Source organism: Oryctolagus cuniculus, chromosome 4 (assembly GCF_964237555.1).
Source record: "Oryctolagus cuniculus chromosome 4, mOryCun1.1, whole genome shotgun sequence".
Lineage (NCBI taxonomy): Eukaryota > Metazoa > Chordata > Mammalia > Lagomorpha > Leporidae > Oryctolagus > Oryctolagus cuniculus.
This window is the reverse complement of record NC_091435.1, coordinates 115,946,473-115,973,788: the sequence shown is the minus strand read 5'-3', so window position 1 is coordinate 115,973,788 and position 27,316 is coordinate 115,946,473. Positions and strand designations below refer to the sequence as shown.

Here is a 27,316-nt window from a genome sequence, read left to right as displayed (position 1 = left end):
TGTGTGTATATATATTCATTTACTATGTTAAAATACAATTGAATAAATATCTACTTGTCTGAAAAAGGATGCCTCAACATACTAGCTGAATACTGTCTGGTATAAACTGATGACATCTCTATCACCAAACTTTTCTTCTGATTTGAGGAATATCATGGCTTTGTCTTCTGATTGCCAAATATTCTCCATGTAACTGATACTCTATTATCTACATGTTCTTGAGTGATATGCTTGCAAGTCCTAAGGCAAATTTGTACTGGACCAACACTGATGTGCTCCAGAATAGTCCTTGCATCCCATCTGATTCATAGGAAAACACACTCTTGCTTTCTTATGCAAAAATCCCATTCTTTATACCAGTTCTTTCCATTTTTCTATTCTCTTCTTCACCACAAAGTAGGTAGACTTTCATGGAGTTGTGTCTGATGTCATCATGTGTATGGGTAGGAAACAGTGGGAAATATGGAGATTGTTTTTTTTTTTAACTTTTATTTAATGAATATAAATTTCCAAAGTACAGCTTATGGATTACAATGGCTTCCCCCCCATAATGTCCCTCCCACCCACAACCCTCCACTTTCCCACCCCCTCTCCTCTTCCATTCACATCAAGATTCATTTTTGTTTCTCTTTATATACAGAAGATCAGTTTAGCATACATTAAGTAAAGATTTCAACAGTTTGCTCCCACACAGAAACATAAAGTGAAAAATACTGTTTGAGTACTAGTTAGAGCATTAAATCTCAATGTACAGCACACTAAGGACAAAGATCCTACATGAGGAGGAAGTGCACAGTGACGCCTGTTGTTGACTTAACAAATTGACACTCTTGTTTATGGCATCAGTAATCAACCTAGGCTCTTGTCATGAGCTGCCAAGGCTATGGAAGCCCCCTGAGTTCACTGACTCTGATCATATTTAGACAAGGTCATGGTCAAAGTGGAAGTTCTTTCCTCCCTTCAGAGAAAGGTACCTCCTTCTTTGATGACCCATTCTTTCCACTGGGATCTCACTCGTGGAGATCTTTCATTTAGGTTTTTTTTTTTTTTTTTTCCCAGAGGGTCTTGGCTTTCCATGCCTGAAATACTCTCATGGGCTTTTCAGCTGGATCCGCATGCCTTAAGGGCTGATTCTGAGGCCAGAGTGCTGTTTAGGACATCTGCCATTCTATGGGTCTGCTGTGTATCTCACTTCCCATGTTGGATCGTTCTCTCCCTTTTTGATTCTATCAGCTAGTATTTGCAGACACTATTCTTGTTTATGTGATCCCTTTGGTTCTTAGTCCTATCATTATGATCAATTGTGAACAGAAATTGATCACTGGGACTAGTGAGATGGCATTGGTACATGCCACCTTGATGGGATTGAATTGGAATCCCCTGGTATGTTTCTAACTCTACCGTTTGAGGTAAGTCAGCTTGAGCATGCCCTGAATTGCACATCTCTTCCCTCTCTTATTCCCACTCTTATATTTAACAGCAATCACTTTTCAGTTAAGTTACAGCACTTAAGAAGAATTGTGTATTGATTACAGTATTCAACCAAAAGTATTAAGTAGAACAAACAAAAAAAAATACTAAGAGGGATAACATATTAAGTTGCTTATCAACAGTCAGGATGAGGGCTGATCAAGTCACCATTTCTCATAGTGTTCATTTCACTTTAACAGGTTTCCTTTTTGGTGCTCAGTTAGTTGTCACCTATCAGGGAGAACAAGTGGTATTTGTCCCTTTGGGATTGGCTTATTTCACTCAGCATAATGTTTTCCAAATTCCTAACAGGGATCACTTTTCAGTTAAAATTTAAACACCTAAGAATAATTGTGTGTTAATTACAGAGTTCAACCAATGGTACTAGAACAAAAAAAAAATACTAAAATGGATAAAGTATTACATTGTACATCAACCGTCAGGACAAGAGCTGATCAAGTCACTTTTTCTCATAGTGTCCATTTGATTGTATAATCAGATAATTGTCAAGTTTAGAAGCTGCAATGTACTATCTGACATTGTTTGTAACATTTACTCATGATATTAATTTCCATTTCAAGAAGATCTGTACTTGGAGTCCAGGCTCATTCAGGGACACCCATAGGATTCCATTTCCTAAAGGAAAAAGTAAAAACTTAATAGGATATTATTCTAACATATACAAATAACTATAATATAAGATAAATGAATATTGTCAAACATTTCTTATTGTTGACATTTCTTATGAAAACAGAAGAGATGGAAACAAATTTCGCCCAGAATTGGGACTTGAGTTTAAACAAAGTTCCATTTGACATTTAAAAAATTGATAAAAATAAAATAAAAGAAAAGGAATATCAAACAAACTTCAAAAATAAAGGTATGGAATTAAAAATGATTAGAGAAATGCTTTCGATTTATTTCATAGTAAGTTATTAGAAATGCAAATTCTTTTTCCAGCCCAGATCTATTGAGTGAGTAATTCTGGGATAAGAGACTGGTTATATGTAAACTAACATGGTTTCCAGATGATTGTGAAGCATGTAAACATTTGAAAAAGATCAGAGAAATATCTTTCTAAAAAAAAAGTAAATATTATAAGGGAGTGCATTAAAACAGTTTTGGGCTTAGCCAGTAATCACTTATGAAATATTTGATGTCTTAAACATATGATCAATCTGCTCATAATAGACTTTACAAGAAAATACCCAATGAAAAAGGCAAGAAGGAAGTTGTTAGTGTCACCCCTCTCCTAACCCCAACCTAGGGCAGACAATAAAGAATCAAAATTCGTCAAAAGAATAGTATGAAAGGAAACTTAATTCAGTCTTAAAACTCTGTGACCACCCCTCTAGAGTGAGATTGAGCACTAGATAGAGCCCTGAGGATCCTTTACTTAGGCCAGTAGTGACAGATGCCACTCCAATGCTTGCACAAGAATCAGATGGAAATCTGCACTCTGGACAATGGACTAGTGTTTTAGTCTATATCACCCTCAGCCTCATGAGGACCTGACACATATCTTCGAGACAGTGACAGATCCTGCAACTGAGCCTAGGCTGTAATCCAGCTTACTGCCAGCATGGATGGTCAAGGAACTATCTTCACCAACCCTTCCTCAACTTTGGGTAGACAACAAAGTGCAAGCCTCCAGCAACTTGGAAATAGGACACCAAAGTGAGCACAGGACTGCTCCCTTAGAATTTGGTAGAAACCTGGTAAAACTCATCATTGAACAAATCTTGATTATCTTTGTGTTCAGGCCAGTGCATGTACAAAAGAGTTTCTGCAACAAATCCATTGCCAAGAGTAGATATGTGGCCCCATTGATTAGATACATATCCTGGTCAGCATCATGTGAGGCTGGTTACAACAGTCTCAACCCACAAGACCACCTTAGCAGCATGTAACCCATAGCAAACTAGCACTTGATTGTAACCCATACTACGCTAGTCTTGGAGGGCTGTGGGCTCTGGCAGAAATGTAGCATTGTGGCATTTGTGGCCACAGGACTGCTCACGCCATTCCTCACCCTTACCCTGACAGCATAACATAAAGGGAGTTAATTGTCTAGCAAAGGATAAAAATACATTGCTTAGAACCTGAGGCTGAAAACATGGAGGCCCATGAATCCCTACTGGACTTTGGGATGGCACTACCAGAACATCAGATGTACTCCTGTCACCTCAGGGACCTGAATTATGACTCAGAAATTCCAGGCCAACCCTTCCATGAATTCTACTAATGAAGAATGAAAGAGACACACGACTTTGAGCCCTACCCTATAGGCTACCACCAAGATCCATGTACCACTGTAGAGAACCAGCAGAACCTCCCACGCTCCCATTGCTGGTGTCATCAACTATAGTGGAAGAACATATTGGGAAATATAATTCAGAACCCATCTGGAACTAATGCCAAATAACTGACAGAAGACACATCTTTAAAAAAGCTCCTGTTAAAAGTCACAGAGTCAAGTGATCAACAAGGTATTCAAATGTCAAGGTAGGCATACAGGAAATATAAAAAAGCAAGGCATTATATGCCCACAAAGGAAAAAATAAACACATTAGCAATAGATTCTAAAGAAAATGAGAGTGATAAGATGTCTTATCAAGAGTTCAGGCCGGTGCCGGGGCTCACTAGGCTAATCCTCCGCCTTGCGGTGCCGGCACCCAGGGGTCTAGTCACGGTCAGGGCACCAGATTCTGTCTCACTTGCTCCTCTTCCAGTCCAGCTCTCTGCTGTGGCCCGGGAAGGCAGTGGAGGATGGCCCAAGTGCTTGGGCCCTGTACCCGCATGGGAGACCAGGAGGAATCACCTGGCTCCTGGCTTTGGATTGGCACAGTGTGCCAGCCGTAGCAGCCATTTGGGGGGTGAACCAACAGAAGGATGACCTTTCTCTCTTTCTCTCTCACTGTCTAACTGCCTGTAAAAAAAAAAAAAAAAAAAAAAAAAAAAAAAAAAAAAAAAAGAGTTCAAAAGAATCAGGAAGATGTTACAAGGAATAAGAATACATAGACAGTTTAATAAAACAGAAAAGCAATGCCTGATAGGAATGACAAAATCAATGGAGAGCAAGATCTTTTTTTTTAACTTTTATTTAATGAATATAAATTTCCAAAGTACAGAATATGGATTACAATGGCTTCCCCCCCATAACGTCCCTCCCACCCACAACCCTCCCCTTTCCCACTCCCTCTCCCCTTCCATTCACATCAAGATTCATTTTTGATTCTCTTTATATACAGAAGATCAGTTTAGCATACATTAAGTAAAGGTTTCAACAGTTTGCTCCCACACAGAAACATAAAGTGAAAAATACTGTTTGAGTACTAGTTAGAGCATTAAATCTCAATGTACAGCACACTAAGGGCAGAGATCCTACATGAGGAGTAAGTGCACAGTGACTCCTGTTGTTGACTTTACAAATTGACACTCTTGTTTATGGCATCAGTAATCAACCTAGGCTCTTGTCATGAGCTGCCAAGGCTATGGAAGCCCCCTGAGTTCACCGACTCTGATCATATTTAGACAAAGCCATGGTCAAAGTGGAAGTTCTCTCCTCCCTTCAGAGAAAGGTACCTCCTTCTTTGATGACCCATTCTTTCCACTGGGATCTCACTCACAGAGATCTTTCATTTAGGGTTTTTTTTTCCCCCAGAGTGTCTTGAAAAAGAACCAAAGAGACATCTTGAAAAAGAACTATATAAGTTAGGTAGGAAGTACAGTTGAAGTGCCACTACCTGTGACACTGACATCACATGTAGGCACCAGGTTATATCCCAGTTGCTCCACTTCTGACCCAGCCCCCTGCTAGTGGCCTGGGAAAAAGGAGCAAAAGACTAACCAAGAGTGTTTGGGCCTCTGTCACTCATGTGGAGAGACCTATATGAAGTGTTTACTTCCTGGCCTGCCCCTGGCTGTGGCTTCAGTCATCTGATGAATAAAACAGCCGCTGAAAGATCTCTTTCCCTCTCTCTCTCTCTCTTTCCCTCTCTCTCTGTCTCTCCCTCTCCCTCTCTATGTCTATTTCTCTCTCACACTCTCTGTCACTCCTGCTCTGTAACTCTAACTTTCAAAAATGAATAAATAAATCTTTAGAAAAATAAAAAGAAGTATAGTTGAAAGCCTCTTTTTGAAGAAAGAAAAGGTAGGTGTGTGAAATGCACTACATCTAGTAGAAGAAAGAGAATTTGAATTTGAAAACAGGTTTTTTGAAATGTATGAATAAGACAGAAAAAAGGGGGGAGGGAAATTAAAAACAAGAAGAATGAAAAGATACTCAGATTTTGGAGCTTGTCTAAATGAATAAATATCTGAATGTTAAGGCTCTATGAAGGAATAAGTGAGGAATAAAAGCATAAAAAATCTATTCAATGGAACTATAGCCGAAAATTTTCCAGATCTTGAGAAAGATATTGATAACTGTTTCAAGAGGTCCATGTGTCCTGAAACAGACATAAAAACAAAACTTTCAAAAATATAACACAAAGAAAAAATTCTAAAATTTGCAAGAGAAAGGCACAAAGCCAAATTGCAAAGATATCCCCTTTAAACTAATAGAAGGTATATAAGCAGAAATATTGTAGACCAGAAGGGAATGGTATAATGTATTCCAGGTTCTGGAAGAAAATACAACTATGAATGTTGTGCCTAGCAAAGTTAAGTAGAAACAGAGGGATTTCATTACCACCATATCAGCCTTACAAAAGATATATTAGGGAGTCACATATGTAGAAGCAAAAGAAAGCTAGTTACCATCATGAAAACATGGGACAGTATAAAAATCATTAGAAAAAAAAATATGTTCAAAATAACCAGAAGTTGTTTTTAATGACAGGATTATGACATTACTTACCTGTAATTTCCCAAGCTAAAAGCTACAAACTGAATGGATTAAAAAAATTACCAAACAATATTCTGTTTAAAAGAAACCTACTTCACTACAAGGACACACACACACACAGATAAGAAACAAAATTATGCCAAAAAAAAAAAAAAAAAAAAATCAGAAGTCTCTGTACTTACATCAGACAAACTAGACTGTAAGTCAAAAACTGCAAAAAGAGAAAAATATCATGGCATGATGATCAATGAATAGATTAAGCTGTAAGGCATGAGAATTATAAATGTTTATGTACCTAAAACTGTAGCATCAAATTTCATAGAATAATACTAGACCTAAAGGGAGAGATAGCTCCAAAACAATAATAGTAAAGGTTTCATCATCTCATTTTAATCAATGGGCAGATAAACTAGACAAAAAAAATCAACAAAGAAACATCAGAGCTCAACTTCTTTAAACCAAATGGACCTTGCAGACAGACCTCTCTAGAAAATATTATCAAACAGCTACAGGATACAAATTCTTTACATCAGTATGTAGATTCTCTAAAGTCAACAATGTATTAAGCCACAAAGCAAATTTCCACAAATTTTAAAATTCAAGATCATATCTTGTATTTTTTTCTTAGATGATGGAATAAAATAAGAATTCAATAATAAAGCAAACTTTATTAATTATACAAGTGCATTGGCTGGCATCATGGCTCATGTGGGTAATCCTCCACCTATGGTGCCGACACTCCAGGTTCTATTCCTGGTTGGTGCGCCGGATTCTGTCCCAATTGCCCCTCTTCTAGCCCACTTCTCTGTTGTGGCCTGAGAAGGCAGTGGAGGATGGCCCAAGTGCTTGGGCACCTGCACCCTTGTCAGAGACCAGGAAGGAGCACCTGGCTCCTGGCTTTGGATCGGTGCAGCACCGGCTGTAGCGGTCATTTGGGGGTGAACCAATGGAAGGAAGACCTTTCTCCCTCTGTCTCTCTCTCTCTCACTGTCTAACTCTGCCTGTAAAACAAACAAACAAACAAACAAAAAAAAAAAAACGAAAACAAAAAAAACAAGTGCATGAACTGAACAACATACTTCTGAACAAACAATGGCTTACTAAAGCACAGGGACATGTGTTTTATGTAGCTGTTATATCTTTCAGAATGCCTGTGTTCCATATTGAAGTACCCTGCTTTGAGTCCTGGCTCTGTTACTGATTTTAGCTTCCTGCCAATGCACACCCTTGGAGGCAGCAGTTAATGGCTCATGTAGTTGGATCCCTGACACATTCATGGGTGTCCTGGTTGTGGTTTCCTGTTACAACTTCAGCTTACTCAACCCTGGCAGTTGTGAGCATTTGCTGAGAAAGCCAATAAATGGGAGATCTGTCTGTTTGTTTCTTTGTATCTCTGTTTCTCACATTAAAAAGAAAAAATTTAAATGGTCCTTTGAAACAAATAAGAATGAAAACATATCAAAACATATGGGACACAGTAAAAGCAATAAATAAAAGAATGCTTATAACAATAAGCACCTATGCCAAAATTGTAGGTTTTCAAATGAACAACCTCACTATGCATCCTAAGGATCATAACAAAGACTGGAATATAAATAAATAAAATATAGACAACCAAAAATATTTTGAAATCAATGAAAAGAAGGGCTGATTTTTGGAAAAGATATAATTGTTTAGTTATACTAACCAATAAAAAAATCTTCAAACAAAGTCAGAGATAAAAGGAATATATTACAGCTGATACCACAGAAAGAGAACATCATTAGAAACTGAAATGAACAACCACATGCCAATAAATTTGATAATTTAGATAAAATGCATAAATTACTGAGCATGTAGAACTTGCCGAAGTATAACTATGAACACATGGACAACCTCAACACTCTAATAATGAGTAATCAGAATGAATCAGTAATCAAAAGTTTCCCAAGAAAGAAAAGTTTGGGGCCAGATGGCTTCTCTGCTGAATTCTACCAAACTTTTAAAGAAAAAAAACTAAACAAAACACAGAGTCTTCTCAGACTACTCTAAAAAATTGAAAGACAGGGGACCTCTCCCAACTCATTCTATGATGTAACGTTACCTTGATTCCAAAACTAAGCAAGGGTACACCAAAAAAAGAAAAGTAGACCAATCTCTCTGATGAATGTAGTTGCCAGAATTTTCAACATACTATTAACAAATTGAATCCAACAACATCAAAAGACTCATTTACCTTGACCTTGTGGGATTTATCCCAGCACTGTAGGAATGTTTCAGTACATGCAAATGATTAAGCATAACACATCATCAGAATGAAGGATAAAAGTCAATAGGCACATAAAAAGCATTCAGTAAAATTTAATATTCATCCTAAAAAAATTTATAACAAATTGTGTTATCCCATTACACAATAAGAGCCATATATGAAAAGTTCATATTCAACATCACATTGAATGGGTAAAAGCTGAAAGCTTTTCAACTAATATCTCAAACCAGACAAAGTTACCTACTCTTACTATTTTTATTAAATACGGTACCAGTTTAAACCAGAATAATTAGGCTAAAAAAAGATTTAAAAGGCATAGAAATAAGAAAGGAGAATGTCCGTCTGCAAATGCCAACATTTTATACATAAAAAGACTCAATCAAAAGACATGGGACTGATAAATAGGTTCAGGAAATTTTGTAAGATACAAAATCAATAGAAAAACTCAGTAGCATTTTTATACATCAATAAGAAACTTACTAAGAAAGAAATTTAAAGAGTAATGGCATTCACAATAGCTATAGAAATAAAATAAAATACTTTGAAATAAATTTATCTAAGGATATGAAAGACCTCTACAATGAAAACTGCAAAACAATAAAAACCTGAAGGAAACATAAAAAATAGAAAGGCCTCCCATGTTCATTTCTTGGAAGATTGAGTGTTATTAAAAGTCTCCTTTTATCCAAAACAATTTACAGATTCAACCAAAATCTCTTCTAAGTGACAATTATTTCTTCACAAAATTAGATTCTTCCAAAAATATAAAGAAAGCATCTTATAATTCACATGGAAACACAAATGACCTCGAATAGCCGAAGCAATCTTGAACAAAAGAAATAAAGCTGGAGTCATCACAACACCTCTTCCAAAGACATAATATGAAGTGATTGTAAATAAAACAGCATGTGCTGACATAAAAGCAGATACATAGACTAATGGAGCAGAATAGAGACATCAGAAATAAATCTGCACATCTACAGCCAGCTGATTCTTGACAAGTCAACAAAAACATATATTGGAGAAAGTACAGTCTCCTCGGTAAATCCTCCTAGGAGCATGGGCTATCCATACGCAGAACACTTACTCTTGACCCCACTGCCCCCATTCCCTAAAAAGAGGATCAAAAACCTCAATGCAAACATTGGGGAACACTTTAATACTGGCAATGACTTTTTTTTTCTTTGATAAAATGACAAAAGCACACCTAACAACAGCAAAACCAGACATTTTATCAAACAATGAATACAGTGAAGAGACAAACAGCAGACTGAGAAAAAATATTTGAAAACTATTCATCTGACAGAGGATTAATATCTAGCATATGTAAGGAACACACAGACACACACACACACACACACCCCTCAGCAACAAAATTACCAAACAATTCAGTTAAGAATAACGCATAAAGGAATTGAAATTTAAAAATGTATTTTAAAATATTCAATAACATTAACCATTGGGAAAAAAAAAAACCTCAAAATGACAATGAGGTACCATCTCATTCCAGTTAGAATACTATTATCAAGGGGCCAAAGTTGTGGCACAGTTGGGTAGGCTGCCATCTGCAGTGCCAGCATCTCATATGGGTGCTGGTTTGTGTTCCTGCTACATCACTTCCTGATAATGCACTTGGGGAAGCATTGGAAGATGGCCCAGGTCCTTGAGCTCCAGCACCCAAGTGGGAAACACAGAAAAAGTTCCTGGCTCTTGGCTTCGGCCTGGTCCAGCCCCAGCTGTTGCAACCATTTGGGGAGTAAACCAGTGGATGGAAAATCTCTGTTGCTTTCTCTCCTTCTGCCTCTGTAACTCTGCCTTTCAAGTAAATAAAGAAATCATTTAAAAATAGGGACACAATTTTTTTTCAATATTTATTTATTTATTTGAAAGTCAGAGTTACACAGAGAGAAAGAGAAGAGGTAGAGAGAGAGACAGAGAGAGAGAGAGAAAGAGGTCTTCCATTAGCTGGTTCACTCCCTTGTTGGTTGCAACAGCCAGAGCTGTGCTGATCCGAAGCCAGGAGCCAGGAGCTTCTTCTAGTTCTCCCACATTGGTGCAGGGGACCAATGACTTGGGCCATCTTCCACTGCTCTCCCAGACCAAAGCAGTGAGCTGGATTGGAAGTGGAGCAGCCAGGACTCGAACCAGTGCCCACATGGGATGCCAGCACTGCAGGCGTTGGCTTTACCCACTACACCACAGTGTTGGCTCTGGAATACATTTATAAATAAAAAAGAATACCATTAACAAAAATACAAAACATAGCAGATGCTTGCGAAGATGTGGAGAAAGGGGAACCCTTATGTATTACTGATGGGAATGCAAATTAGTACCATTATGTAGTTTTCTCCAAAAGCTTAAAACAGATGCATCACAGGATATGGTTATCTCCACTTCTAGGCATGCATTCCAAGCAAATAAAATCAGCATATGAAAGAGATGCTTGCACTCCCATGTTCCTTTCAGCACTATTCAGAATCAGCAAATGTAGAATCAGCCCAGTTCCCATCACTGAAAGAACGCATAAAGAAAATGTGGTATGTATACATAATGCAAGGTTGTTCAGCTATAAGAAAAATGAAATTCTGTCATTTTAAGCAAAATGGATGGACATGATGATCATTATGTTAAGTGAAATAAACCAAAGACACAGAAGTACAAATACTGCCTGTTTTCCCTCATATGTGAAAGCTTAAAAAAGTCCATCTTAGAATAGTGACTACTTGAGATTGGGCAGAGTGAAGAGGAAAAGCAGAGGATGGATAACAGGCACCAGAGCACAGTTAGACATAACCATTTCTACTCTTCCACAGTACAGTGGGAAAACAGTATGGTTCACAGCAGTGAAGCATATATTGTAGAAATAACTGGAAGAAAGAACTGGTAGATTCCAAACATATAGCAAAGATAAATAACTGGAAATTCTACTTGCATGATTTGGTAATGTACAGTGTGTGTATATGTGTATATATATATATATATATATGTAGGTGTGTGCTGAAATATTGCATACATGTCATAAATATGTACAAGTGCTATATGTTATTAAAATGTAAATAAATAAAAATGAAATTAGATATGTAGAATTTCTCATATAATGTGTAAATTTTCAACATTTTCTGATGACATAAAAACAAAATTTTAAACCAAATAAAATTAAACATATTAAATTGTAAGCACTTAAGGATTGTTGATGGTGAAATGGCAGCAAGAGTTACATTGCTTGAAGAGACTTTGTGCTACCTATAAAGCAAAACTGACCTTTTTATTATAGAATGGCCCGTATGCAATTTGAAGGAAATAAACAAGAGACACTGTCTTCTGTTCTTTGTCTTTTTTCAGCCTGGACTGAAAAAATATTGAACTTTCTGTCTATAATATCATTCCTCATTTTCTATCCACATAATTCTAAATGTAATTTCATTGTTTTCAGATCTATTGCTATTGATTTAACTGTATTCTCATTTTAAATAACTTAGTTGATAAATCAAGTAAATTTTTGCTATTTCCTTATTTCCACAGGTTTCATCCTAGTATCCTCCTAATGTACCTTACCACTAGAACAGAAAAGTTGATGGGGCCGGCACTGTGGCGTAGTGGGTAAAGCCGCCACCTGCAGTGCTGGCATCCCATATGGGCGCCGGTTCTAGTCCTGGCTGCTCTACTTTCGATCTAGCTCTCTGTTATCGCCTGGGAAAGCAGTAGAAGATGGCCCTAGTTCTTCGGCTCCTGCACCCTCATGGGAGCCTGGATGAAGCTCCTGGCTCCTGGCTTCAGATCAGCACAGCTCTGGCCGTTATGGCCAACTAGGGAGTGAACCAGCAGATGGAAGACCTCTCTCTCTCTGCCTCTCCTCTCTCGGAGTAACTCTGGGAATTTTAAGTAAATAAATAAATCTTAAAAAAAAGGTTGACAATCTTGGGTTAATTTGCACATCCTCAATTGACATTTGCAAGTTAAAATTATTTAATGATGAATGGCAAGATTTTTTTTTTTACAGGATTAAGCTGGTCATCCTGCTCTGTTCATATAACTTAATCAAATATGCCATAAAATTTAATATGCTTTGCTATTAAATGATAGAAAAATATTATCTTTGTATCCTGGTTATCCTGTCTTTACATGGCACAAATCTGACAAAATAAAAGAAAAAGCAATTAGGAAGACAAAATGGATATATATAATCTTCCAGTCATCCCCACATTTTCTCTCAAAGTTAATAAATAGTTATCCATTTATACCTAGTGGTGATTTCTAGTAACACAACTAAGCTGTAGTTAGTTATTTATATAATATCATCTAAGTGTAATTTGGCTTCACATTTCACCTTAGTCTGAACAAGCAAACTCACAAAACTCTGAGTTTCTCTTTAATAACTATTCAGGTAGTCTTTAGAAAAATGAATCAGTGATATTTACTGAATGAGGACCAGATTATAATTCAAAGAAGCAAAAAATATTATCATGGCTTTAATCGCTTGCAAGTGTTTCTCTAACGCATTTACTCTGGAAGATACTGATGCGCTAATCTTTCTTTGGGAATAATTGGAAGTTAAAAAAGAAAACAGCGACTGAAGTTGTCGCTCCCCTGTCGCTCCCCCTCTTCGTGGAGGAGCGACACTAAACCCTGCGCTGTTCTTTCATCTGCTCGGCCCTCCCCGGGTTTGCTGCTGGTTCTTCCCGGGTTGGCTACTGTCCCTTCCACCTCCGTGGAAGGGCGGTTCCCCCTGGCCACATTCCCCACTTCTGCAGGGGAGCGGCACTCCGCCGGCCGGCTCTCTCGGGGGCTGCACAGGTGTTCCCCTTAGATGTTCCCCTTATATGTTCCTGGTGCATGCCGTCTCTCTCCTCCTTTATAGTCCTCCTCTGCCAATCCCAACTCGGCTGCCCACACGCCGAGTACGCTGCTCTCCTCCAATCAGGAGTAGGTCCTGCTGTTTATTGGTTGAACTGGAGGCAGCTGTGTAGAAGCTGTTTTCTTCTCTCCCAGCGCCATATTGTGGGAGAGCAGATGCATAGAATAAGTCTTAATTCCAGTAACTTAGTCCAGTCCGGATTGCTCCTTACAGAAGTGTTTCTTATATTTAAAAGAATATATTTGTAAATCTTTATTGGAATTTAAAAAGGCTTCAAATAATAAAAATAAATTAGTTTGCCATCAAGTCTCTATATATTGGTATATTAATGAAGCATAATATCGTAGAAATAAAAATTATTATACAAAGCTTTTTAATTTAGCTTTATCATGAATCAAAATAATAATGGCAATGAGAATTATCAGACTTTGCTATTCATGAAGCATAAAGTCATTATTAATTTTAAGATCTATAGCAGAATTGTGGGTGAGTATAGTTTCAGATATTAACACACTTTCAAAGCATCTTCATTAGAGTATAGGCAAACATAGGAGTGAAAATGAAATTAGGTAACAATGGACCCAAAAATTTTCTTCAAAATAATTTGAACTTTTTCAGATGATAAAAACAAATTATATCCATCAAATATTATGGGTCAGGAAGTGAGTATTAATATCCCAAAGGTGTAAAAAGGGTTTGGAACTTCTGGATGAATTGGTTTGAGAAACTAAGTAAAACTGATGGGCAGAAAATTTTGATTTGGAAAAGTCTCTCCTATAGCAGATCCTATTCTATAAAATAACAGACACTGAGCAATTTTTTTAAAATATTAAAGTGATCATATCCGGGGCCGGCACCGTGGCTCACTTGGTTAATCCTCCGCCTGCGGTGCCGGCATCCCATATGGGCATTCTAATCCCGGTTGCTCCTCTTCCAGGCCAGCTCTCTGCTGTGGCCCTGGAAGGCAGTGGAGGATGGCCCAAGTGCTTGGGCCCTGCACCCATGTCAGAGTCCAGGAAGAAGCACCTGGCTCCTGGCTTTGGATCGGCGCAGCGCCGGCTGTAGCAGCCATTGGGGGGTGAACCAATGAAAGGAAGACCTTTCTCTCTGTCTCTCTCTCACTGAATAACTCTGTCAAATAAATAAAAAAGTGATCATATCTATACATCTCCCAGAAATATACTGGAAATATGAGCCACAAAGTATGGACCTGACTCAGAAATAATCTCTTTGAACTAGAATTAGTGGAAGCAAATTTAAAATCAATTTAGGAGACATGACACCAAAGCATACTAGCTGATATCAAATCCTCCTTTCGTCTTAAGCAATAAAAAGTTTCAGTTTCTTTTCCTGTAATAGAATGCAGTGATTAACAAACATTAACAAAAAACTGTTCAATATGGTATTTGTCAAACAAACATTTATTGAGAACTCTTACAGTGCCAAATAGTATTCAAATCATTGAATAAGAAATAAGATTCCTTTTCTCTCATAGCTTATGCAGGCTGCTGTGATCATGAGCTGATAAAGATAATACACTTAACATAGAACCAAGAATGTAGTCAAAGAACAGAGCTCTTGTGATAAAGGTTGTGGTGAGTATGTTATAACTTCATCAAATAATGATATAACATGAAATCCCTTGGGATTTGGTGGGGTTTGATATCATACAAAATTGGAAATGATAACACTTGATGGCTGACAATAATCACATTTCTTATATATCATTACATAATATACATTACTTTGGTGATAAATGAAATATTATCTGAATTCATATCTACTGTTAGTTGACCACAATCTGACAACCTACTGAAACATGTTTAATCATTTCATTTATATAGGACCGTAAGTTGAGTCTATTTCTTGAAAGTTTATTTATCTTAATGTACAAAAAGCTTCTGGAATCATAAAGTTTAATTTTTTAATTAAGCTAATATAAAGGACAGTCAATGAAACTATGTTGACTAATCTAATAGATTAGAAATCAACATTTATAGCTGCAGATTACATTTTATTCACTGAATTTCTGGGAAGATAACTCAATTTTAGATAAAGAATTACTGACTTACAGAATTGTATTTTGAATAATACCAAGTGTCTGGTAATAACAATAGATAGAATTAAAAAGGAGAGTGTTCCAACATGTGAAGCAGTCCACATAGCTGACTCCTAGAATTTCAAACACCCTAAACAGCACACTGACCTCAGAATCAGCCCTTAAGGCATTCAGATCTGGCTGCAAAGTCCATTAGAGCATTTCAGACATGGGAAGCCAAGACACTGTGGCAAAAAATGTTTTACATGAATGATCTCTGTGAATGAGACCCCGGTGGAAAGCAGGGACCATCAAAGAAGGATGTACTTTTCTCTGAAGGGAGGAGAGAATTTCTAGTTTGCTTTTGGTGGTGTCTAAATACTGATAGAGTTTGTGGACTCAGAAGGCTTCCATAGCCTTGGCAGTTCATGTCAAGAGCCTCATGTGATCACTGATATCGTAATAAGAGTATTAATTGTTAAATCAGTAACAGGAGTCACTGTGTACTTACTCCACATGTAGGACCTCTGTCCTCAATGAGTTGTACTATGAGAAATAACTGTAAAACTTGTTCTCAAACAGTACTTTACACTTTGTGTGTGTTGTGGGGTGGAAATTGTCGAAATTTTTACTTAGCATAGAGTTGGTGTTCTTTATATAAAGTTAATTAAAAACAAATATTAATGAAGAATGGGATGGGAGAGGGAATAGGAGGTGGGACATGAGTGGGGGTGGGAGGTTGGGTGGGGGGAGAACCACTATATTCCTAAAGCTGTAACTATGAAATTTTTATTCATTAAATTAAAACTTTCTTAAAAAGAAATATAAAAAATTGTATTTTTAAAATTTCAATGAAATGAAAAAAATAATTCTGACTGAATGATAAAGAATGAAAAATAGCACTAGTTGATTTTTATAATTCTAAATTTTGCTCCTTGGAATCTACTCAACTTGATTTCCTTTTTAATTAGGTTCATTTTATCATTTATTTCTTTAAATTTTAAGCTCCTTTGTAAATAAGCATACCATTGTGTTTGTATGTATTATTTCTTTTTGAATGCTATAATAAATTAGCACAAACTTGGAAACTTACAACAATTAAAATTTGTTATCATGCAGCTCACCAGGTTAGAAATCCAAAATGAAGGTGTCAGTAGGGCTGTATTACTTCTGGACACTTCAGGAAAAATAAAACTCTTCCTTTCCTTTCCCAGCTTCATTCATTGTCTTCTAGATCATACAGGATTACATTCCTGTAATTTCCTGAAGCCAGGAAAGATTCTTTGCTTTTAAGATTCCATTTGGCTTGATTGATTCTCGCCACCTCAAATCCTTTACCTTAATCATATTTGCAAAGTTTCTCCAGCTAAGTAAGGTAACATATTCACAGGTTCTGAGGATGAGGCTGTGGACGTAATTTAGGGACCATTATTACCTAGCCATGATGTTTGAAATGAACAAGCACAATTTTTAAAAATCGCTAAATATATAGGCTAAGACAAAAGAAAAACAGTTTTCAGTGAGAGCATTTTGTATTAAATACTCAAATACCTTAGTATTGAATTCCAAATGGGTATATTATTTGTTTAAAATTTCACATAGTCTGCTAATAAATTTCAGGTGACTTCATTATCTTTTTCTTAATCTGATCACCTTCTTTCTTATCGTTATCAATATTTCTTTTTCATTCCTCTCTTTTACAAACTACAGTGCTTGGTACATATACTGGTTAGTGTGTAATCTCTGGAAGGTATGTTGTACTCATTTATATGGGACCATACTATAATTTCACATACACATGATTATGTCATTACAAGTATAGAAATTTTAATATTTTAATGAAAGAACTAAAAAAATTTCAAAAATACACATTGGTACAGGGACTACTTTAATAAGTAGGTAAATTTTTATGCCCCCACTACCCCTACTACATTCTTCCAACAGCTCTGTCTTTAAAGCTGTTGCTTACTTTGGGATTTGTCTTAACAAGGCCACTCATTATAGTCAAGGTCATTCAAATTTATTGGCTCCATGTGGGCTGATGACAGTCCAAAGGATAGTGTTTACTGAATTTACCTGTACTTGCATCTTCATGGCTTTTCTTTTTTTAAAAAAAGATTTATTTATTTATTTGAAAGTCAGAGTTACACAGAGGAGAGGCAGAGAGAGAGAGAGGTCTTCCATCTGTTGGTTCACTCCTCAATTGGCCTCAACTGTGGGAGCTGCTCTGACCTGAAGCCAGGAGCCAGGAGCTTCTTCTGGGTTCTCCCACGTGGGTGCAGGGGCTCATGGACTTGGGTCATTCTCTACTGCTCTCCCAGGCCATAGCAGACAGCTGGATTGGAACAGGAGCAGCTGGGACTAGAACCGGTGCCCATATGGGATGCCGGCGCTTCAGGCCAGGGCGTTAACCCACTGCACCACAGCTCCGGCCCTTCATTGCTTTTCAAAACCTTTCTGACAAGCATACAGAATATTCTCAAATTCTGTTTAATAATATACTCAATTACTTGCATGCTCATTTTTTTTTGTCACCTGCTGCCTGACCCATGGATAATTTCATTTTAAAATTTATCATCTACAATCAAACAAATGATCTAATTAATTTTGCAAATACAATATCACAACATGTATTAAAGTTTCATAAAATCTATTTGTTGGACCCCTGTAATTTACTAAATTTTATGTAGCTAAATAGTAAGCAGAGAATAGAAAATTATTCACAAAGACATTTCAGCCTGGTGAAGGAAATAAGTATTAATAGAATAGTCATTATACTGGATTTATAATAATAAATGTAGTATATGCTCTGGAGAAAAAGTCCCTGGGCTGTGTGAGCACGTTATAAGGACTTATGCTAGATAAGATCAGAGAAAACTTTCTGAGAATGTACCACATGAGAAAAAACAAAAACAAAAAACAGTGTTCTAGTAAATAGAGTCTTCTAGGAGCTGGAAGATGAATGATGATATGCTCATTGCTATAAGAGTAAAGAGTACATAGCATGTCCGAGAAATCTAAACAAATTCTGTGGTAGAATCAATTAATCATAGCAGAGATACATAATGAAGCTTCAGAGTGAGGCAGGGACTAGATTAAGTAGAGATTTATGGGTCATACCAAGCAGCAATAGATTTTAAGCTAAGAAAATGGCATCACAAGCTTTGCAAACATCACAGAACTGCGATGTGGGGGGGAGAGGTCAGAGTGGATGGGAGAGGCTACCCAATGGGTTATAGAAGAATTCAACCACAGGATGGATAGACTGGGACATTCTATACATACAGAAAAGATTTGCTAGACATGTGCCAAATGTGTCAGAATTCAATGTGTAAAATATAACCAATATCCATTTCATCCAATATGAAATAGCTCATATAGATAGCAATTTTTCACTCAATAAAGCACTCAAAATCATCTTTGTTTTGTGTCTGTGTGTGCTTCTAATTATCAGAACTATTTTGTGAGGAAAGCAGGGAACTCTCTCCCCATTTTTTCAAGTCCAGGTAGTTTTGAAAAAAAATGTTTTGTCAGAGGTCACACAAATTATGAATGTCAAGATCATGCCCTTCTGATCCTGGGTCCCATTTATTCATCATGCTAATTGATTGCATCCATGGAATTTACTATTTTTAATTAATGATTTATTTATTTATTTGAAAATCGGAATTACAGAAAGACAAGAGAGACAGGGAGAGAGGTCTTCCATCCACTGATTAATTCCCAAATGGCTGCAATGGCTGAGATTGAGACATACTGAAGCCAGGAATCTGGAGCTTCTTCCTGATCTCCCATGTGAGTGCAGGGCCCCAAGCACTTGGGCCGTCTTCCTCTGCTTTCCCAAGCACATTAGCAGGGAGCTGGATTGGAACCAGCACCCATATGGGATGCCGGTGTCACAGGCAGCAGCTTAACTCCCTATGCCACAGTGTGAGCCCTGCATCCACGGAATTTAAACCACTCCTCTTTCTGTATAAAAATCTATCCCTACTGCAGGACAATTAACAATTTTATGTAGGACAATTAACCAGCTCAATTGCAATTGCCAGTTTTTCTTTAGCTTCCTTAGGGTCCTACTCTGCTAAACACTTAACAGCAATGACAACATCAATGATGGCAATAAACCCACAAAACTATATTGAACCTTCCCAGTGGTTCAATTTCTCCTCTTTGGCATATGTTCACTAATAATTTTGATTCCACATGGTCAACAATTTAAAAGCATACTTGTAGCTCCAGCAATTTTGAAGTGTATTTTAGAACCAATAAACACATCAATAAACACATTTTCGACATGATCCAATATGAAATGTATTACTTTCAAGTCTATGACAGGAAGCAAATACTACTCAACATCATTTAAGAATGATTTTCTTAATTAAACTTTCTCCCCAAAGTGATCAAATTAAAATTTAAAATATCTAAAAAGAAGACACACATTTCCTATCACTTATGTAATTACAAAATCTGAAGTTTAAATTCATTAAATAACTGCGGAAAAGTAAAACAGTCATATGCAATCAGCTAAAATTGCTGACACAGTATTTTTTAAAGAATTATTTATTTATTGAAAGGCAGAGTTACAGAGAGGCAAAGTCAGAGAGAGAGGGTGGTCTTTTATCTGCTGGTTCACTCCCCAGATGGCCGCAAGGGCCAGAGCTGCATTGATCTGCAGCCAGGAACTAGGAGCTTCCTGTGGGTCTCCCACATGGGTGCTGGGACGGAAGGGCTTGGGCCATCTTCCACTGCTTTTCCAGGTCACAGCAGAGAGCTGGATGGGAAATGGAGCAGCCGGGACTCGAACCGTCACCCACATGGGATGCTGGCACTGCAGGCAGTAGCTTTACCCACCAAGCCACAGTACCTCCCTGAAACAGTTTTTATAATATGTTCTTTCCTACTTTCATTACAGTTACTTAAGAGATCACTTACTTATGAATTTTAAAGAAGCTTTCTGAATATATATTTTTGAGAGATATAACAGGAAAGTATGGGAAATTGCTTAAAATAATTTAATGAATGAACATTTGGGCATATATAGACACTGATCTAACTGACATTTTCTTATTTATTCAAAATTCAAGATTTTCAAAACTTCCTGAGGTAAAAATAACTTTAAATTTTATAGGAAAACATAAATAGATTTCTCAAACATTGAAAAAGGACACTTGAATTCTGTTTTTTATCCTTGTGGTTACGTAAACTTCTTTTTTTCTGAAATTTTAATGGAAGTATACAGAAAACATCCTTCAATACAATTGCTTTTGTAATGCTTAGAATTTGAAGAAAATTAAATTTTACAGGTTTCTTTATGTTTTTATCCTATTCATCTTTCCTCTTCATAATTAATTCTGACTTGTCAGTAAGTACTCTGTTTTTGCTTCTCTTGAGAGGTTTTTGAAAAAATGGAGAATTTCTCAAGGTAAGCATATGCAATTCAAAAGAAAAGCATCCTGGAAAATTAACATTACACCATACATAATTTTAAGAGTTTTCCCAAGAATGAGTTTCTTTCTAGAAAAAAAAGAAAGTACATATTACACATTTATGTTCTGAGAAATTAAGTTTTGGCAGAGAGAAAAAAGATTTAGAAAAAAAAATCTAGGTTTAGATGCAGAAGCTGGGTTTTATGAACCTGACAATGGCTATTATTTCAAACCAAGGTCTTTGTACTATTATTTCACACAATTTATAGATTTTCTTTATGAAATAAAACAAAATAACTGAAATAGATAAAATAAGTGATTTACTAAAATATTTTAAACATAAATATGTTATTATAAAGGATCGTTAATTTAGTGTCTGCTTCTGAAAGTTTTTGCAAAAATACTTATTCAAATTCACAATATCTAAAAACAGAGAAGTGAAAAACTGGAAAGTATTTATTTTCAACTGATTTTTTAAGAACATTTATTTTTTTTTAAATTTTATTTAGACAACACGCAGAGCGTGATATCTCCGATCAGCTGTTTTGCTCTGAAAATGCTTTCAACCTCTGGGGGCGGACAATGCTGAAGTCAGGAGCAGGTCTCTTACTCTGGGTCCCTCCTGTGGTTTTCAGGGATCCAAATACTTGAGCCACCTCCTATCGCCTCTCAGGCTAAGCATTGGCAGGAAGCAGGAATTGGAAACTGAGCAGAGACTCTAACCCTGCCACACTGATACAGTATGGATGTAGGCTTCCCAAGTGACATTTTTAACCACTGGGTTATACACATATCCACATTTGATGTTTTTCAAAGGTGATGAAGGTAGACTTTTCCTGAGACTCCCAAAGGAGAGGAGTTCTTACAATTATGCTTGATTGGGCTTCAGTCATATAATACAAACAGATTAATTTTTTTTTTTTTTTTTTGACAGGCAGAGTGGACAGTGAGAGAGAGAGACAAAGAGAAAGGTCTTCCTTTGCCGTTGGTTCACCCTCCAATGGCTGCCACGGCCGGCGCGCTACGGCCGGTGCACCACGCTGATCTGATGGCAGGAACCAGGAGCTTCTCCTGGTCTCCCATGGGGTGCAGGGCCCAAGCACTTGGGCCATCCTCCACTGCACTCCCTGGCAACAGCAGAGAGCTGGCCTGGAAGAGGGGCAACTGGGACAGAAAACGGCGCCCCGACCGGGACTAGAACCCGGTGTGCCGGCGCCGCTAGGCGGAGGATTAGCCTAGTGAGCCGCGGCGCCGGCCCAAACAGATTAATTTTTATCAACATAGCTAAACACAATGTTTAAAAAAGTGGTCATACAGGAAATTGGTTAATCATCATATTTCTAAATTAAATTATTAATGTCTTCATTTTAGCTGACGTTAGTTTATTGTGCTTTGAGACATCTATACAAAAGTTCATTCACACATGATATGGAAAAAGATTAAAAGTCTACAATCTTATCCAAGTAAAGGTTAGTCTCAGGCTAAATTGTGTTAAATTCAGGCCACAAAACACACCCCACCTCGCCATGCCTCAGTAAAGTCATGATAAGCTTTGTAACTTATATTACTGTATAATGGAGTCATCTTTAGATCTAAAAGTTTCAAATTGAATTCAATGGCATCTAAATCGAGAACATGCTCTTGCATTAACATCTTCATTTTATCATAAATTGAATTATCAAACCTTGTGATGAAAGAAGAATCCTCGCTGAAGGCCATCGAATAGTTTCTCTACGCGAACCATATTTTAAGTAATTCTACAATACCATTGCAATGACTGTCTCAAAACCTTTGTGTCTGAAATTATTTAAAGCATCACCATGGCAACAGGAATCTAATAAAAAGATATTTTATAGCTTAAGAAGTCTGAAAAGTAAATGTCATAGACTCGTAAAAGGACTTTCTGCTCTTTAAAGAATTTCATATATTTCATAAATATTTAAACATATTAAATCTTGGGGTACAAATAATAGCAAGTGTGAATTTATTTCTTAGTTAAATTACTAACCATGGTCTCATTAAATCAGTGGCAGCTTCTGAGCATTGTGGATTTTTTTTTTTCATGAGAAAAACCGGGCCAACGTGCAAGAAATGAAGTCTAAGGGACCCACAATCAGCATCAATCTTGGCACCACCTACCCTGTGTGGATGTCTTCCAGCATGAGAAAGTGGAGATAATAACAACGACCATGGCAACTGAACCAACCCAAGCTATGTCACCTTTACTGTCTCTGAATGACTGATCAGTGATGCTGCCAAATTTCAAGTTGAAATGAACCCGACCAGTGTGATTTTTGATGCCGAATGATTGATTGGACATAAATTTGAGAATATTGTTGTCCTATTTGATAGGAAGCAGTGGCCCTTTGTGGCAGTAAATGATGCAGGCAGGTCTAGGATCCGAGTACAAGGGAAAGACAAATTTCTATCCGGATGAGGTGTCATCAGTGGTCCTGACAAAGGTGTAAGAAAGCACAGAAGCTGACTTTGGGAAGACTGGTACCAACGCTGCGATCATAGTGACAGCTTACTTTAATGATTCTCAGAATCAAGTAACCAAAGATGCTGAAAACATTGCTGGTCTCAGTATACTTCAAAAGTTGTACTTTTGAAATTTATATTTATTAAATGAAAGTTTTCTAAATAAATAAATAATAGATTCAATTGTTAAATCAATAATAGGAGTCACTGTGCACTTGCTCCCCATGTAGGACCTCTGTCTTTAATTAATTGTACTATGAGAATTAACGCTAAAACTAATCTTCAAACAGTACTTTATAATTTGTGTGTCTGTGTGGGTACAAACTGTTGAAATCTTTATTTAGTACAGAGTTGATCTTCTGTATATACTGATGATGAATCTTAATTAAGAATGGATGGGAGAGGGAATAGGTGGTGAGAAGGTTTGGGGATGGTCAGGCAGGTGTGGGGAGAAGAAACACTATAATCCAAAAGTTGTACCTATGAAAATTATATTTATTAAATAAGAGCTTTCTATAAAAAAATAAAAAACACACAAAAGATTCCCCCACTTCCTGTTATCCTACCCCTCTTATCTACACTCAACATAGCCTCAGCATAAACAATTATGCCCTCCTTCACCAAGTTTTCACAATAAAAATGACCTTAGGTCTAACGGACATTTTCCCGATTGCAATCTAGCCTTGTTGCTGGTAGTTACTGAAATCTAGGACTCGGTCCTGTTTTCTGACCAGTATACGTAATGGCTCAATAAATCCTTTCATTTCACTATATATATATATATAGTGAAGTATATATATATATATATATATATATATACACATATATAGTGAGCTATCTGCTGCTGCTATTTCTTGTGCATTAGACAAAATGATTGAAGCTGAAGGACGTTTGCTAACTTTTGAATTGGTAAGCTGCCCTTCAGAATTAAAGATAGAAGCTTTGGGGTCAAATGCACAGCTGGAGACACCCATTTAGGTGGAGGGTACTCTGACAGGAAAATGGTCAACCATTTTATTGCTGAGTTCAAATGCAAGCATAAGAAACACATCAGTGAGAACAAGAGAGCCATCAGATGTCTCCGTACTGCTTGTGAATGAACTAAACGTACCTTCTCTTTAGCACCCAGATGAGCATTGTCGTAGATTCTCTCCATGAAGGAATTGACTTCTATATCTCCATTACTCATGCTCAATTTGAAGAGTTGGATGCTGTCTTTTTCAGTGGCATCCTAGGCCCTGTAGAGAAAGCTCTTTGAGCCATCAAATTAGATAAGATGCAGACCCATGATATTGTCCTGGTGAGTGATTCTACTACAATTCTCAAGATTCAGAAGTTTCTTCAATGCTTCTTCATTGGAAAAGAACTAAATAAGAACATCAACCCTGATGAGACTGTTGCCTATGCTGCGGCTCTCCTGACAGCCATTCTATCTGGAGACAAATTCAAAAATGTTCAAGATCTGTTGCTGTTGGATATCACTTCTCTTTCCCTGCAGTGTTCCTCATATTGAAGTCACTTTTGATGTTGATGCATATGTAATCCTTAAAGCTCTGCTGTGGATAAGAGTACAGGAAAAGAGAACATGATTAACATTACTAATGACAAGGGCTGTTTGAGCAAGGAAGACTTTGAACATATGATCCAGGAGGTTGAGAAGTATAAAGCTGAGAATCAGAAGCAGAGGGGCATGGTTTCCTCTAATAATTCACTTGAATCCTATGCATTTGACATGAAAGCATTTGTTGAAGATGAAAAAAACTTCAAGGCAAGATCAATGATGAGGATAAACAGAAGATTCGTGACAAATGCAATGAAATCATCAACTGGCTGGATTAGAACCAGACTGTCTAAAGAGAATTTGAACATTAGGAGAAAGTCTGCAACTCCATTATTATCAAGCTATACCAGAGTGCAGGGGGCAGGCCAGGAGGAATGCCTGGGGGCTTGCCTGGTTGGGGTGCTCCTCTGTCCAGTTATGCTTCTGCAGTGTCTGTCGTTGAGGAGATTGATTAAGCCAATCCCAGTATAGATGCAGCATTTTTCCACACAGTAAAAAATGGAAGGACCCAAATTTGCAGCCAATTCTGTAGCAGTTTAAAGTTCAGCTACTATAGTAAATTACAGGGTATTCTCAACACTTGAATATAGAACATGTGCACATGGAAAAGAAATAACGTTGCACATTTTAAGTGTTGTATCTAAGTGGATAATGCAATGTCTTAAATAAACTTGTATTTAAAATTGGAAAAACAATTACTGGCCTCATACTAACAAATGTAAAATATATTATTGTTGTGGTGTATTTCTGAAATGGATGCAAATATATCTTCAAGTGTTTTCACATTTTTGCTTCTAAATACATTCAATAATCAATATTATATTTCCAGTATATTTCAAAGTTTCAGAAAACTTCTACTTACATTATAGAGAGTTCTATCATGGTTTATTTTATACAAAGAATTCTAGACTCCATAAAATTATGATACATTTGGGCATACATATATTTGTACATTAAAGAGACATATATGTAGTTTCAAAGAACAACCTTAGTCCTTGAATCTATTTTACTTGTCTTTTTGAAATAAAAATAATCACCTCATATTCTATTATTCTTATTAAATTATTTATTTTCTAAAGACAGATCAATATCTTAGTCCCATATGAATAACTTTATAATGTGCAAAAGTCTTCTCTTCGATGACTGAGTAGAAATATTTCTCAAAATCTGAAAACATAAATGAGTAATAATGCCCTCTCAGCAGACCTATAGTAATATTTAAATTTTTTTGACTTTCATTTGTTTTGTGGTAGTAGAGGTATTTATATGCAAATACATATTCATAAATACAAAAAACTTAAAATTGTATATTAATTTATTTGAACACATGTAAAGATTGGAATTATGTTATATAACATTAATATAACAATATACAGAGACTATATTTTCTAATATGCAACAACTTAGCAGAATAATTCAAAAGACTTCTATTATAATGTTAAAATTTTAAAGCTTTTGGAAAAGTGTTCAATGATACTCTACTATAATATTTTGTTTTATAATACCAATATCATTATATTGGTCATTATATTTTCTTGATAGGTTATTTGTTTAAAGATAAAAGTAATATATAAAATATTATTCTCAAGTGTGTGTATATATATGTATATTTATTTAAAGATTTATTTATTTATTTGAAATTCAGAGTTACACAGAGAGAGAAGGAGAGGCAGTGAGAGAGAGAGAGAGAGAGAGAGAGGTCTTCTGTCCGCTGGTTCACTCACCAATTAGCTGCAACTGGGGGAGCTGTGCCGATCTGAAGCCAGGAGCCAAGAGCTTCCTCCGGGTCTCCCATGTGGGTGCAGGGGCCCAACAACTTGGGCCATCTTCTACTGCTTTCCCAGGCCATAGCAGGGCTGGATCAGAAGTGGAGCAGCTGAGAACTGAAACTGGCACCATGTGGGATGCTGGCACTGCAGGTGGAGCTTTAACCACTATGCCACAGCACCAGCCCCCAAAGCATACATGTTTAACTCTCAATATTTATATATACTTTCTGGAACTTCTTCAGGTTTTGAGTTGTTATCAGAATTTTCTTGTATATGTAACAGGAACTATGTTAAGATAAAATGGAAAAACAATCTCAGACATACCACTGGATGACAGCATATGAATTTTAAAAGAAAATTACTGAAAAATAACAGAAAGAAATGTAATCTATGAACTTGGCTTTGTTTCTCAAATCTATCAACTTAAGAATTGAAGGAATCTTTTAAATGAAAAAAGCATTGGGAAAGAAAAACCTAACCAAAATTATTATTTTTGGGTAAAACAAACTTTTTTAAACACCAAGCCTTTTCATGACTAGAATATGAATTTGGAGCACTACTTAAGCTATAAAAACTAGGTTGTGAATTGTCTGTCATAGCAATAGAGATTTTTAAAAAA

The 27,316-nt window shown here is 36.7% G+C and overlaps 1 pseudogene; it reads left to right on the top strand.

Annotated features, from left to right (window-relative positions):
- LOC100352780 (heat shock cognate 71 kDa protein-like) overlaps nucleotides 1-25,416 on the top strand; it is a 36,996-nt pseudogene extending 11,580 nt beyond the window's left edge.
- The last annotated feature ends 1,900 nt before the right edge of the window (nucleotides 25,417-27,316 follow it).